Genomic DNA, 13585 nt, shown 5'->3' with positions numbered 1-13585 from the left:
CCCCCTCTCGTTCTTCAGTCTGACTCTCTCTCTCTCTCTCTCTCCGGTGTGTGTGTCCCCCTCTCGTTCTTCAGTCTGACTCTCTCGCTCTCTCTCTCTCTGCGGTGTGTGTGTGTGTCCCTCTCGTTCTCCAGTCTGACTCTCTCTCTCTCTGCGGTGTGTGTGTGTCCCCCTCTCGTTCTCCAGTCTGACTCTCTCTCTCTCTGCGGTGTGTGTGTCCCCCTCTCGTTCTTCAGTCTGACTCTCTCTCTCTCTCTCCGGTGTGTGTCCCCGTCTCGTTCTCCAGTCTGACTCTCTCTCTCTCCGGTGTGTGCCCCCCTCTCGTTCTCCAGTCTCACTCTCTCTCTCTCCGGTGTGTGTCCCCCTCTCGTTCTCCAGTCTGACTCACTCTCTCTCTCTCTCTCTCCGGTGTGTGTCCCCCTCTCGTTCTCCAGTCTGACTCTCTCTCTCTCGCTCTCTCTCTCCGGTGTGTGTGTCCCCCTCTCATTCTCCACTCTGACTCTCTCTCTCTCTCTCTCTCCGGTGTGTGTCCCCCTCTCGTTCTCCAGTCTGACTCTCTCTCTCTCTCTCTCTCCGGTGTGTGTGTCCCCCTCTCGTTCTCCAGTCTGACTCTCTCTCTCTCTCTCCGGTGTGTGTGTCCCCCTCTCGTTCTCCAGTCTGACTCTCTCTCTCTCTCTCTCCGGTGTGTGTCCCCCTCTCGTTCACCAGTCTGACTCTCTCTCTCTCTCTCTCCGGTGTGTGTGTCCCCCTCTCGTTCTCCAGTCTGACTCTCTCACTCCGGTGTGTGCCCCCTTCTCGTTCCCCACTCTGACTCTCTCTCTCTCTCTCTCCGGTGTGTCTGCCCCCCTCTCGTTCTCCAGTCTGACTCTGTCTCTCTCTCTCTCTCTCTCCAGTGTGTGTGTCCCCCTCTCGTTCTCCACTCTGACTCTGTCTCTCTCTCTCTCTCCGGTGTGTGTGTCCCCCTCTTGTTCTCCACTCTGACTCTCTCTCTCTCCGGTGTGTGTGTCCTCCTCTCGTTCTCCACTCTGACTCTCTCTCTCTCCGGTGTGTGCGTCCCCCTCTAGTTCTCCAGTCTGTCTCTCTCTCTCTCTCCGGTGTGTGTGTCCCCCTCTCGTTCTCCAGTATGTCTCTCTCTCTCTCTCCGGTGTGTGTGTCCCCCTCTCGTTCTCCAGTCTGTCTCTCTCTCTCTCTCTGGTGTGTGTGTCCCCCTCTCGTTCTCCAGTCTGTCTCTCTCTCTCTCTCTCCGGTGTGTGTGTCCCCCTCTCGTTCTTCAGTCTGACTCTCTCTCTCTCTCTCTCTCCGGTGTGTGTGTCCCCCTCTCGTTCTTCAGTCTGACTCTCTCGCTCTCTCTCTCTCTGCGGTGTGTGTGTGTGTCCCTCTCGTTCTCCAGTCTGACTCTCTCTCTCTCTCTGCGGTGTGTGTGTGTCCCCCTCTCGTTCTCCAGTCTGACTCTCTCTCTCTCTGCGGTGTGTGTGTGTCCCCCTCTCGTTCTCCAGTCTGACTCTCTCTCTCTCTCTCGTGTGTGTGTCCCCCTCTCGTTCTCCAGTCTGACTCTCTCTCTCTCTCTCTCCGGTGTGTGTCCCCCTCTCGTTCACCAGTCTGACTCTCTCTCTCTCTCTCTCTCTCCGGTGTGTGTCCCCCTCTCGTTCTCCAGTCTGACTCTCTCACTCCGGTGTGTGCCCCCTTCTCGTTCCCCACTCTGACTCTCTCTCTCTCTCTCTCCGGTGTGTGTGTCCCCCTCTCGTTCTTCAGTCTGACTCTCTCGCTCTCTCTCTCTCTGCGGTGTGTGTGTGTGTCCCTCTCGTTCTCCAGTCTGACTCTCTCTCTCTCTGCGGTGTGTGTGTGTCCCCCTCTCGTTCTCCAGTCTGACTCTCTCTCTCTCTGCGGTGTGTGTGTCCCCCTCTCGTTCTTCAGTCTGACTCTCTCTCTCTCTGCGGTGTGTGTGTCCCCCTCTCGTTCTTCAGTCTGACTCTCTCTCTCTCTCTCTCTCCGGTGTGTGTGTCCCCCTCTCGTTCTTCAGTCTGACTCTCTCGCTCTCTCTCTCTCTGCGGTGTGTGTGTGTCCCCCTCTCGTTCTCCAGTCTGACTCTCTCTCTCTCTCTCTCTCCGGTGTGTGTGTCCCCCTCTCGTTCTCCAGTCTGACTCTCTCTCTCTCTCTCTCCGGTGTGTGTCCCCCTCTCGTTCACCAGTCTGACTCTCTCTCTCTCTCTCTCTCTCCGGTGTGTGTGTCCCCCTCTCGTTCTCCAGTCTGACTCTCTCACTCCGGTGTGTGCCCCCTTCTCGTTCCCCACTCTGACTCTCTCTCTCTCTCTCTCCGGTGTGTGTGTCCCCCTCTCGTTCTTCAGTCTGACTCTCTCGCTCTCTCTCTCTCTGCGGTGTGTGTGTGTGTGTCCCTCTCGTTCTCCAGTCTGACTCTCTCTCTCTCTGCGGTGTGTGTGTGTCCCCCTCTCGTTCTCCAGTCTGACTCTCTCTCTCTCTGCGGTGTGTGTGTCCCCCTCTCGTTCTTCAGTCTGACTCTCTCTCTCTCTGCGGTGTGTGTGTCCCCCTCTCGTTCTTCAGTCTGACTCTCTCTCTCTCTCTCTCTCCGGTGTGTGTGTCCCCCTCTCGTTCTTCAGTCTGACTCTCTCGCTCTCTCTCTCTCTGCGGTGTGTGTGTGTCCCCCTCTCGTTCTCCAGTCTGACTCTCTCTCTCTCTGCGGTGTGTGTGTCCCCCTCTCGTTCTTCAGTCTGACTCTCTCTCTCTCTCTCCGGTGTGTGTGTCCCCCTCTCGTTCTTCAGTCTGACTCTCTCGCTCTCTCTCTCTCTGCGGTGTGTGTGTGTGTCCCTCTCGTTCTCCAGTCTGACTCTCTCTCTCTCTGCGGTGTGTGTGTGTGTCCCTCTCGTTCTCCAGTCTGACTCTCTCTCTCTCTGCGGTGTGTGTGTGTCCCCCTCTCGTTCTCCAGTCTGACTCTCTCTCTCTCCGGTGTTTGTCCCCCTCTCGTTCTCCTGTCTGACTCTCTCTATCTCTCTCTCTCCGGTGTGTGTGTCACCCTCTCGTTCTCCAGTCTGACTCTCTCTCTCTCTCTCTCTCACCGGTGTGTGAGCCCCCCTCTTGTTCTCCAGTCTCACTCTCTCTCTCTCCGGTGTGTGTCCCCCTCTCGTTCTCCAGTCTGACTCTCTCTCTCTCTCTCTCCGGTGTGTGTTTCCCCCTCTCGTTCTCCAGTCTGACTCTCTCTCTCTCTCCGGTGTGTGTGTCCCCCTCTCGTTCTCCAGTCTGACTCGCTCTCTCTCTCTCTCTCCGGTGTGTGTGTCCCCCTCTCGTTCTCCAGTCTGACTCTCTCTCTCTCTCTCTCTCCGGTGTGTGTGTCCCCCTCTCGTTCTCCAGTCTGACTCTCTCTCTCTCTCTCTCCGGTGTGTGTCCCCCTCTCGTTCACCAGTCTGACTCTCTCTCTCTCTCTCTCTCTCTCCGGTGTGTGTGTCCCCCTCTCGTTCTCCAGTCTGACTCTCTCACTCCGGTGTGTGCCCCCTTCTCGTTCCCCACTCTGACTCTCTCTCTCTCTCCGGTGTGTGTGTCCCCCTCTCGTTCTTCAGACTGACTCTCTCGCTCTCTCTCTCTCTGCGGTGTGTGTGTGTGTCCCTCTCGTTCTCCAGTCTGACTCTCTCTCTCTCTGCGGTGTGTGTGTGTCCCCCTCTCGTTCTCCAGTCTGACTCTCTCTCTCTCTGCGGTGTGTGTGTCCCCCTCTCGTTCTTCAGTCTGACTCTCTCTCTCTCTCTCCGGTGTGTGTGTGTGTCCCTCTCGTTCTCCAGTCTGACTCTCTCTCTCTCTGCGGTGTGTGTGTCCCCCTCTCGTTCTTCAGTCTGACTCTCTCTCTCTCTCTGCGGTGTGTGTGTCCCCCTCTCGTTCTTCAGTCTGACTCTCTCTCTCTCTCTCCGGTGTGTGTGTGTCCCTCTCGTTCTCCTGTCTGACTCTCTCTCTCTCTCTCTCTCCGGTGTGTGTGTCCCCCTCTCGTTCTCCTGTCTGACTCTCTCTCTCTCTCCGGTGTGTGTGTGTCCCTCTCGTTCTCCTGTCTGACTCTCTCTCTCTCGCTCTCTCCGGTGTGTGTGTCCCCCGCTGGTTCTCCAGTCTGTCTCTCTCTCTCTCTGGTGTGTGTGTCCCCCTCTCGTTCTCCAGTCTGTCTCTCTCTCTCTCTCTCCGGTGTGTGTGTCCCCCTATCGTTCTCCAGTCTGACTATCTCTCTCTCTCTCTCTCTCCGGTGTGTGTGTCCCCCTCTCGTTCTCCAGTCTGACTCTCTCTCTCTCTCTCTCTCCGGTGTGTGTGTCCCCCTCTCGTTCTCCAGTCTGACTCTCTCTCTCTCTCTCTCCGGTGTGTGTCCCCCTCTCGTTCACCAGTCTGACTCTCTCTCTCTCTCTCTCTCTCCGGTGTGTGTGTCCCCCTCTCGTTCTCCAGTCTGACTCTCTCACTCCGGTGTGTGCCCCCTTCTCGTTCCCCACTCTGACTCTCTCTCTCTCTCTCTCCGGTGTGTGTGTCCCCCTCTCGTTCTTCAGTCTGACTCTCTCGCTCTCTCTCTCTCTGCGGTGTGTGTGTGTGTCCCTCTCGTTCTCCAGTCTGACTCTCTCTCTCTCTGCGGTGTGTGTGTGTCCCCCTCTCGTTCTCCAGTCTGACTCTCTCTCTCTCTGCGGTGTGTGTGTCCCCCTCTCGTTCTTCAGTCTGACTCTCTCTCTCTCTGCGGTGTGTGTGTCCCCCTCTCGTTCTTCAGTCTGACTCTCTCTCTCTCTCTCTCTCCGGTGTGTGTGTCCCCCTCTCGTTCTTCAGTCTGACTCTCTCGCTCTCTCTCTCTCTGCGGTGTGTGTGTGTGTCCCTCTCGTTCTCCAGTCTGACTCTCTCTCTCTCTGCGGTGTGTGTGTGTCCCCCTCTCGTTCTCCAGTCTGACTCTCTCTCTCTCTGCGGTGTGTGTGTCCCCCTCTCGTTCTTCAGTCTGACTCTCTCTCTCTCTCTCCGGTGTGTGTGTCCCCCTCTCGTTCTTCAGTCTGACTCTCTCGCTCTCTCTCTCTCTGCGGTGTGTGTGTGTGTCCCTCTCGTTCTCCAGTCTGACTCTCTCTCTGCGGTGTGTGTGTGTGTCCCTCTCGTTCTCCAGTCTGACTCTCTCTCTCTCTGCGGTGTGTGTGTGTCCCCCTCTCGTTCTCCAGTCTGACTCTCTCTCTCTCCGGTGTTTGTCCCCCTCTCGTTCTCCTGTCTGACTCTCTCTATCTCTCTCTCTCCGGTGTGTGTGTCACCCTCTCGTTCTCCAGTCTGACTCTCTCTCTCTCTCTCTCTCACCGGTGTGTGAGCCCCCCTCTTGTTCTCCAGTCTCACTCTCTCTCTCTCCGGTGTGTGTCCCCCTCTCGTTCTCCAGTCTGACTCTCTCTCTCTCTCTCTCCGGTGTGTGTTTCCCCCTCTCGTTCTCCAGTCTGACTCTCTCTCTCTCTCCGGTGTGTGTGTCCCCCTCTCGTTCTCCAGTCTGACTCGCTCTCTCTCTCTCTCTCCGGTGTGTGTGTCCCCCTCTCGTTCTCCAGTCTGACTCTCTCTCTCTCTCTCTCTCCGGTGTGTGTGTTTCCCTCTCGTTCTTCAGTCTGACTCTCTCTCTCTCTCTCTCCGGTGTGTGTGTCCCCCTCTCGTTCTTCAGTCTGACTCTCTCTCTCTCTCTCTCTCCGGTGTGTGTGTCCCCCTCTCGTTCTTCAGTCTGACTCTCTCGCTCTCTCTCTCTCTGCGGTGTGTGTGTGTGTCCCTCTCGTTCTCCAGTCTGACTCTCTCTCTCTCCGGTGTGTGTGTCCTCCTCTCGTTCTCCACTCTGACTCTCTCTCTCTCTCTCCGGTGTGTGCGTCCCCCTCTAGTTCTCCAGTCTGTCTCTCTCTCTCTCTCCGGTGTGTGTGTCCCCCTCTCGTTCTCCAGTATGTCTCTCTCTCTCTCTCCGGTGTGTGTGTCCCCCTCTCGTTCTCCAGTCTGACTCTCTCTCTCTCTCTCTCCGGTGTGTGTGTCCCCCTCTCGTTCTCCAGTCTGACTCTCTCTCTCTCTCTCTCCGGTGTGTGTGTCCCCCTATCGTTCTCCAGTCTGACTCTCTCTCTCTCTCTCTCTCCGGTGCGTGTGTGTCCCCCTCTCGTTCTCCAGTCTGACTCTCTCTCTCTCTCTCCGGTGCGTGTCCCCCTCTTGTTCTCCAGTCTGACTCCCTCTCTCTCACTCTCTCTCTACGGTGTGTGTGTCCCCGTCTCGTTCTCCAGTCTGACTCTCTCTCTCTGCGGTGTGTGTGTGTCCCCGTCTCGTTCTCCAGTCTGACTCTCTCTCTCTCTGCGATGTGTGTGTGTCCCCCTCTCGTTCTCCAGTCTGACTCTCTCTCTCTCTGCGGTGTGTGTGTGTGTCCCGCTGGTTCTCCAGTCTGACTCTCTCTCTCTCTCTCCGGTGTGTGTGTCCCCCTCTCGTTCTCCAGTCTGTCTCTCTCTCTCTCTCTCCGGTGTGTGCGTCCCCCTCTAGTTCTCCAGTCTGTCTCTCTCTCTCTCTCCGGTGTGTGTGTCCCCCTCTCGTTCTCCAGTATGTCTCTCTCTCTCTCTCTCTCCGGTGTGTGTGTCCCCCTCTCGTTCTCCAGTCTGACTCTCTCTCTCTCTCTCTCTCCGGTGTGTGTGTCCCCCTATCGTTCTCCAGTCTGACTCTCTCTCTCTCTCTCCGGTGTGTGTGTCCCCCTATCGTTCTCCAGTCTGACTCTCTCTCTCTCTCTCTCCGGTGTGTGCGTCCCCCTCTAGTTCTCCAGTCTGTCTCTCTCTCTCTCTCTCCGGTGTGTGTGTCCCCCTCTCGTTCTCCAGTATGTCTCTCTCTCTCTCTCCGGTGTGTGTGTCCCCCTCTCGTTCTCCAGTCTGACTCTCTCACTCCGGTGTGTGCCCCCTTCTCGTTCCCCACTCTGACTCTCTCTCTCTCTCTCTCCGGTGTGTCTGCCCCCCTCTCGTTCTCCAGTCTGACTCTGTCTCTCTCTCTCTCTCTCTCCAGTGTGTGTGTCCCCCTCTCGTTCTCCACTCTGACTCTGTCTCTCTCTCTCTCTCCGGTGTGTGTGTCCCCCTCTTGTTCTCCACTCTGACTCTCTCTCTCTCCGGTGTGTGTGTCCTCCTCTCGTTCTCCACTCTGACTCTCTCTCTCTCCGGTGTGTGCGTCCCCCTCTAGTTCTCCAGTCTGTCTCTCTCTCTCTCTCCGGTGTGTGTGTCCCCCTCTCGTTCTCCAGTATGTCTCTCTCTCTCTCTCCGGTGTGTGTGTCCCCCTCTCGTTCTCCAGTCTGTCTCTCTCTCTCTCTCTCTGGTGTGTGTGTCCCCCTCTCGTTCTCCAGTCTGTCTCTCTCTCTCTCTCTCCGGTGTGTGTGTCCCCCTCTCGTTCTCCAGTCTGACTATCTCTCTCTCTCCGGTGTGTGTGTCCCCCTCTCGTTCTCCAGTCTGACTCTCTCTCTCTCTCTCCGGTGTGTGCGTCCCCCTCTAGTTCTCCAGTCTGTCTCTCTCTCTCTCTCCGGTGTGTGTGTCCCCCTCTCGTTCTCCAGTATGTCTCTCTCTCTCTCTCCGGTGTGTGTGTCCCCCTCTCGTTCTCCAGTCTGACTCTCTCTCTCTCTCTCTCTCTCTCCGGTGTGTGTGTCCCCCTATCGTTCTCCAGTCTGACTCTCTCTCTCTCTCTCCGGTGTGTGTGTCCCCCTATCGTTCTCCAGTCTGACTCTCTCTCTCTCCGGTGTGTGCGTCCCCCTCTAGTTCTCCAGTCTGTCTCTCTCTCTCTCTCCGGTGTGTGTGTCCCCCTCTCGTTCTCCAGTATGTCTCTCTCTCTCTCTCCGGTGTGTGTGTCCCCCTCTCGTTCTCCAGTCTGACTCTCTCTCTCTCTCTCTCTCCGGTGTGTGTGTCCCCCTCTCGTTCTCCAGTCTGACTCTCTCACTCCGGTGTGTGCCCCCTTCTCGTTCCCCACTCTGACTCTCTCTCTCTCTCTCCGCTGTGTCTGCCCTCCTCTCGTTCTCCAGTCTGACTCTGTCTCTCTCTCTCCGGTGTGTGTGTCCCCCTCTTGTTCTCCACTCTGACTCTCTCTCCGGTGTGTGTGTCCTCCTCTCGTTCTCCACTCTGACTCTCTCTCTCTCTCTCTCTCCGGTGTGTGTGCCCCCCTCTCATTCTCCAGTCTGACTCTCTCTCTCTCTCTCTCTCCGGTGTGTGTGTCCACCTCTCGTTCTCCTGTCTGACTCTCTCTCTCTCTCTCTCCGGTGTGTGTGTGTCCCTCTCGTTCTCCTGTCTGACTCTCTCTCTCTCTCTCTCTCCGGTGTGTGTGTCCCCCTCTCGTTCTCCTGTCTGACTCTCTCTCTCTCTCCGGTGTGTGTGTTCCTCTCGTTCTCCTGTCTGACTCTCTCTCTCTCGCTCTCTCCGGTGTGTGTGTCCCCCGCTGGTTCTCCAGTCTGTCTCTCTCTCTCTCTGGTGTGTGTGTCCCCCTCTCGTTCTCCAGTCTGTCTCTCTCTCTCTCTCTCCGGTGTGTGTGTCCCCCTATCGTTCTCCAGTCTGACTATCTCTCTCTCTCTCTCTCTCTCCGGTGTGTGTGTCCCCCTCTCGTTCTCCAGTCTGACTCTCTCTCTCTCTCTCCGGTGTGTGTGTCCCCCTCTCGTTCTCCAGTCTGACTCTCTCTCTCTCTCTCTCCGGTGTGTGTCCCCCTCTCGTTCACCAGTCTGACTCTCTCTCTCTCTCTCCGGTGTGTGTGTCCCCCTCTCGTTCTCCAGTCTGACTCTCTCACTCCGGTGTGTGCCCCCTTCTCGTTCCCCACTCTGACTCTCTCTCTCTCTCTCTCCGGTGTGTCTGCCCCCCTCTCGTTCTCCAGTCTGACTCTGTCTCTCTCTCTCTCTCTCCAGTGTGTGTGTCCCCCTCTCGTTCTCCACTCTGACTCTGTCTCTCTCTCTCTCTCCGGTGTGTGTGTCCCCCTCTTGTTCTCCACTCTGACTCTCTCTCTCTCCGGTGTGTGTGTCCTCCTCTCGTTCTCCACTCTGACTCTCTCTCTCTCTCTCCGGTGTGTGCGTCCCCCTCTAGTTCTCCAGTCTGTCTCTCTCTCTCTCTCCGGTGTGTGTGTCCCCCTCTCGTTCTCCAGTATGTCTCTCTCTCTCTCTCCGGTGTGTGTGTCCCCCTCTCGTTCTCCAGTCTGACTCTCTCTCTCTCTCTCTCCGGTGTGTGTGTCCCCCTATCGTTCTCCAGTCTGACTCTCTCTCTCTCTCTCTCCGGTGTGTGTGTCCCCCTATCGTTCTCCAGTCTGACTCTCTCTCTCTCTCTCCGGTGCGTGTGTGTCCCCCTCTCGTTCTCCAGTCTGACTCTCTCTCTCTCTCTCCGGTGCGTGTCCCCCTCTTGTTCTCCAGTCTGACTCCCTCTCTCTCACTCTCTCTCTCCGGTGTGTGTGTCCCCGTCTCGTTCTCCAGTCTGACTCTCTCTCTCTCTGCGGTGTGTGTGTGTCCCCGTCTCGTTCTCCAGTCTGACTCTCTCTCTCTCTGCGATGTGTGTGTGTCCCCCTCTCGTTCTCCAGTCTGACTCTCTCTCTCTCTGCGGTGTGTGTGTGTCCCCCGCTGGTTCTCCAGTCCGACTCTCTCTCTCTCTCTCCGGTGTGTGTGTCCCCCTCTCGTTCTCCAGTCTGTCTCTCTCTCTCTCTCTGGTGTGTGTGTCCCCCTCTCGTTCTCCAGTCTGTCTCTCTCTCTCTCTCCGGTGTGTGTGTCCCCCTCTCGTTCTCCAGTCTGACTATCTCTCTCTCTCCGGTGTGTGTGTCCCCCTCTCGTTCTCCAGTCTGACTCTCTCTCTCTCTCTCCGGTGTGTGCGTCCCCCTCTAGTTCTCCAGTCTGTCTCTCTCTCTCTCTCCGGTGTGTGTGTCCCCCTCTCGTTCTCCAGTATGTCTCTCTCTCTCTCTCCGGTGTGTGTGTCCCCCTCTCGTTCTCCAGTCTGACTCTCTCTCTCTCTCTCTCCGGTGTGTGTGTCCCCCTATCGTTCTCCAGTCTGACTCTCTCTCTCTCTCTCCGGTGTGTGTGTCCCCCTATCGTTCTCCAGTCTGACTCTCTCTCTCTCTCCCTCCGGTGTGTGCGTCCCCCTCTAGTTCTCCAGTCTGTCTCTCTCTCTCTCTCCGGTGTTTGTGTCCCCCTCCCGTTCTCCAGTACGTCTCTCTCTCTCTCTCCGGTGTGTGTGTCCCCCTCTCGTTCTCCAGTCTGACTCTCTCTCTCTCTCTCTCTCCGGTGTGTGTGTCCCCCTCTCGTTCTCCAGTCTGACTCTCTCACTCCGGTGTGTGCCCCCTTCTCGTTCCCCACTCTGACTCTCTCTCTCTCTCTCCGGTGTGTCTGCCCTCCTCTCGTTCTCCAGTCTGACTCTGTCTCTCTCTCTCTCTCCGGTGTGTGTGTCCCCCTCTTGTTCTCCACTCTGACTCTCTCTCTCTCCGGTGTGTGTGTCCTCCTCTCGTTCTCCACTCTGACTCTCTCTCTCTCTCTCTCTCCGGTGTGTGTGCCCCCCTCTCATTCTCCAGTCTGACTCTCTCTCTCTCTCTCTCTCTCCGGTGTGTGTGTCCACCTCTCGTTCTCCTGTCTGACTCTCTCTCTCTCTCTCTCCGGTGTGTGTGTGTCCCTCTCGTTCTCCTGTCTGACTCTCTCTCTCTCTCTCTCTCCGGTGTGTGTGTCCCCCTCTCGTTCTCCTGTCTGACTCTCTCTCTCTCTCTCTCCGGTGTGTGTGTGTCCCTCTCGTTCTCCTGTCTGACTCTCTCTCTCGCTCTCTCCGGTGTGTGTGTCCCCCGCTGGTTCTCCAGTCTGTCTCTCTCTCTCTCTGGTGTGTGTGTCCCCCTCTCGTTCTCCAGTCTGTCTCTCTCTCTCTCTCTCCGGTGTGTGTGTCCCCCTATCGTTCTCCAGTCTGACTATCTCTCTCTCTCTCTCTCCGGTGTGTGTGTCCCCCTCTCGTTCTCCAGTCTGACTCTCTCTCTCTCTCCGGTGTGTGCGTCCCCCTCTAGTTCTCCAGTCTGTCTCTCTCTCTCTCTCCGGTGTGTGTGTCCCCCTCTCGTTCTCCAGTCTGTCTCTCTCTCTCTCCGGTGTGTGTGTCCCCCTATCGTTCTCCAGTCTGACTATCTCTCTCTCTCTCTCTCCGGTGTGTGCGTCCCCCTCTAGTTCTCCAGTCTGTCTCTCTCTCTCTCTCCGGTGTGTGTGTCCCCCTCTCGTTCTCCAGTCTGTCTCTCTCTCTCTCCGGTGTGTGTGTCCCCCTATCGTTCTCCAGTCTGACTCTCTCTCTCTCTCTCTCTCTGGTGTGTGTGTCCCTCTCTCGTTCTCCAGTCTGACTCTCTCTCTCTCTCCGGTGCGTGTCCCCCTCTTGTTCTCCAGTCTGACTCCCTCTCTCTCACTCTCTCTCTCCGGTGTGTGTGTCCCCCTCTCGTTCTCCAGTCTGACTCACTCTCTCTCTCTCTCTCTTTCTCTCCGGTGCGTGTCCCCCTCTTGTTCTCCAGTCTGACTCTCTCTCTCTCACTCTCTCTCTCCGGTGTGTGTGCCCCCCTCTCGTTCTGCAGTCTGACTCTCTCTCTCTCTCTCTCTCCGGTGTGTGTGTCCCCCTCTCGTTCTCCAGTCTGACTCTCTCTCTCTCTCTCTCCGGTGCGTGTCCCCCTCTTGTTCTCCAGTCTGACTCTCTCTCTCTCTCTCCGGTGTGTGTGCCCCCCTCTCGTTCTCCAGTCTGCCTCTCTCTCTCTCTCCGGTGTGTGTGCCCCCCTCTCGTTCTCCAGTCTGACTCTCTCTCTCCGGTGTGTGTGTCCCCCTCTCGTTCTCCAGTCTGACTCTCTCTCTCTCTCCGGTGTGTGTGCCCCCCTCTCGTTCTCCAGTCTGACTCTCTCTCTCTCTCTCTCTCCCCGGTGTGTGTGTCCCCCTCTCGTTCTCCAGTCTGACTCTCTCTCTCTCTCTCTCTCCGGTGTGTGTGTCCCCCTATCGTTCTCCAGTCTGACTCCCTCTCTCTCTCTCTCTCTCGGGTGTGTGTGTCCCCGTCTCGTTCTCCAGTCTGACTCTCTCTCTCTCTGCGGTGTGTGTGTGTCCCCGTCTCGTTCTCCAGTCTGACTCTCTCTCTCTCTGCGGTGTGTGTGTGTCCCCCTCTCGTTCTCCAGTCTGACTCTCTCTCTCTCTGCGGTGTGTGTGTGTCCCCCGCTGGTTCTCCAGTCTGACTCTCTCTCTCTCTCTCCGGTGTGTGTGTCCCCCTCTCGTTCTCCAGTCTGTCTCTCTCTCTCTCTCTGGTGTGTGTGTCCCCCTCTCGTTCTCCAGTCTGTCTCTCTCTCTCTCTCTCCGGTGTGTGTGTCCCCCTCTCGTTCTCCAGTCTGACTATCTCTCTCTCTCCGGTGTGTGTGTCCCCCTCTCGTTCTCCAGTCTGACTCTCTCTCTCTCTCCGGTGTGTGTGTCCCCCCATCGTTCTCCAGTCTGACTCTCTCTCTCTCTCTCTCCGGTGTGTGTGTCCCCCTATCGTTCTCCAGTCTGACTCTCTCTCTCTCTCTCTCCGGTGTGTGCGTCCCCCTCTAGTTCTCCAGTCTGTCTCTCTCTCTCTCTCCGGTGTGTGTGTCCCCCTCTCGTTCTCCAGTATGTCTCTCTCTCCGGTGTGTGTGTCCCCCTCTCGTTCTCCAGTCTGACTCTCTCTCTCTCTCTCTCTCCGGTGTGTGTGTCCCCCTCTCGTTCTCCAGTCTGACTCTCTCACTCCGGTGTGTGCCCCCTTCTCGTTCCCCACTCTGACTCTCTCTCTCTCTCTCTCCGGTGTGTGTGTCCTCCTCTCGTTCTCCACTCTGACTCTCTCTCTCTCTCTCTCTCTCCGGTGTGTGTGCCCCCCTCTCATTCTCCAGTCTGACTCTCTCTCTCTCTCTCTCTCTCCGGTGTGTGTGTCCACCTCTCGTTCTCCTGTCTGACTCTCTCTCTCTCTCTCTCCGGTGTGTGTGTGTCCCTCTCGTTCTCCTGTCTGACTCTCTCTCTCTCTCTCTCTCCGGTGTGTGTGTCCCCCTCTCGTTCTCCAGTCTGACTCTCTCTCGCTCTCTCCCGTGTGTGTGTCCCCCGCTGGTTCTCCAGTCTGTCTCTCTCTCTCTCTGGTGTGTGTGTCCCCCTCTCGTTCTCCAGTCTGTCTCTCTCTCTCTCCGGTGTGTGTGTCCCCCTATCGTTCTCCAGTCTGACTATCTCTCTCTCTCTCTCTCTCCGGTGTGTGTGTCCCCCTCTTGTTCTCCAGTCTGACTCTCTCTCTCTCTCTCTCCGGTGTGTGCGTCCCCCTCTAGTTCTCCAGTCTGTCTCTCTCTCTCTCTCCGGTGTGTGTGTCCCCCTCTCGTTCTCCAGTCTGTCTCTCTCTCTCTCCGGTGTGTGTGTCCCCCTCTCGTTCTCCAGTCTGACTCTCTCTCTCTCTCTCTCTCTCCGGTGCGTGTCCCCCTCTTGTTCTCCAGTCTGACTCCCTCTCTCTCACTCTCTCTCTCCGGTGTGTGTGTCCCCCTCTCGTTCTCCAGTCTGACTCACTCTCTCTCTCTCTCTCTCTTTCTCTCCGGTGCGTGTCCCCCTCTTGTTCTCCAGTCTGACTCTCTCTCTCTCACTCTCTCTCTCCGGTGTGTGTGCCCCCCTCTCGTTCTCCAGTCTGACT

This window comes from Mustelus asterias, chromosome 24 (assembly GCF_964213995.1).
Source record: "Mustelus asterias chromosome 24, sMusAst1.hap1.1, whole genome shotgun sequence".
In the NCBI taxonomy this organism is placed as follows: domain Eukaryota; kingdom Metazoa; phylum Chordata; class Chondrichthyes; order Carcharhiniformes; family Triakidae; genus Mustelus; species Mustelus asterias.
This window is presented reverse-complemented; position numbering follows the sequence as displayed.